Raw genomic sequence first — 1,810 nt, 5'->3', positions numbered from 1 at the left:
GCTCTGTGCTATGTGCTCTTTATATGGCAATGCATTTAACTGTAATGCAACTTAGTTCCTCTTGTAGGATTTAGTCTCTAGGAGATGGAAAGAAGAGTGGGATTCTAAAGTGAGGTAAAGCTTATTTCAGGCTCCTTGGCATGACAGGGTCCAGGGTCCATCATACTGCCTGGTATGAAACTACACGATACTTGTAACATATCACACAATTTTTAAATGAGCCCCATACTTAAATAGCCACATGTGCTTTCAACTGTCGTTAAGTATGAAGAGATCTGTCACAATTATGACATGCATAAAATTGAGTATGTTTGCAGGCTTAGCTTTATAAAAATAGCATTAGGGAAGTAGGAAATGTCCTTTAAGTTACTGGCTAACACTAGGATGAAGACCCAGGCCACCTGACCCGAGGTGTTTAACCTCGGTGTTTAACCAGTGCACCACACAGCCTCAGGCAAGGGCAGGTTCTCATACGTGGTCGTTTATGTAGCTCATGTTACACTGAACATGGCCTCCCTATCCAGAAACCTATTTCCTATAGACAGAGGTAACTAAGTCCAAGAAAACATACAAGAGTATTCTTTTAATTTAGTTAATGTTTTTCTCAAAATACCAAAAATCTAACTTTAAAGAAGATTACACTCAGACACCCAGTCATCTATATTACTACATTAGGTATAGTTATCATAGTTACTAACCTCTAACATTTAGAAATCATTGCTTAATTTCCTCTGGTTTTTCCTCTGGTTGAAGAACTGTGACCCTCAGTGGCCCTGGATTCAACCAACTGCAAATCAAAGATATTTGGAAAAAAAGTTACATTTTTGCTGACATGTACTGTGCAGTTAGGCTTATGATGGTTGTGTCCGTATTAAACATGTACAGGCTTCTTTTCTTGTCATTATTCCCTAAACAATACTGTAAAGCAGCTATTTAAATAGCATTGATGTTGAATTAGGTACTAAAAGTAATCTACAGATGATTTAAAGTATTAGGTTGTCAGAAAAGTCATGATGTGTGTTTGCAACAGAGGCACTAGTTCATTTTTGGAAGTACTAGAGTCATTCACACCTATGTTATTGCTATGCCATTTAACAGCTGACAGTTCTAGCTTCATTCTAAAAAAAAATTGAGCAATTTGGTTGAGTTTTGGAGATTTTACAACAATTTGAAGATGGAAGACCAAACTGTGCATTTTGCCATATTTTACTGTTTTACTTCCATAAAGGGAAGAACGCACGTCAAGCTTGTGAAAAGTTGCATAAAGTTTACGGTGACAATGTTTTACAAGAAAGTCAGTGCCAATGATGGTTCACGAAATTCCATGCTGGTGATTTTGATCTCAACGACTCTCCTCAGTCAGGGAGGTCCACCGAGGTTGATGACGACAAAATAAAGGCATTGATCAAGTCAAACCCACGTTACATGACACAAGAGATTGCATAAACATTGAACATCCATCATTCAAGCATTCATGACCACCTGAAGAAGCTGGGATACGTATGCAAGCTCGATATTTGGGTTCCGCATGAACTCAAAGAAATTCATTTGACAGTGCATATAAGCATCTGCAATATGTTCATTAAACATGAGGAAAATGATTCTTTTTGAAGTGACTGATAACTGGTGATGAGAAGTGGATTGTTTACAACAATGTTGTGCTCAAACGGTCTTGGTCCCAACGTGATGATTCGCCTCAAATGACATCAAAAGCAGACATTCATCAGAAGAAGGTTATGCTATCAGTGTGGTGGGATTTTAAAGATGTCGTGTTTTTCGAGCTCCTACCAAGGAACCAAACAATCAATTC

This window comes from Hipposideros armiger, unplaced genomic scaffold (genome assembly GCF_001890085.2).
Source record: "Hipposideros armiger isolate ML-2016 unplaced genomic scaffold, ASM189008v1 scaffold_233, whole genome shotgun sequence".
Lineage (NCBI taxonomy): Eukaryota > Metazoa > Chordata > Mammalia > Chiroptera > Hipposideridae > Hipposideros > Hipposideros armiger.
This window is presented reverse-complemented; position numbering follows the sequence as displayed.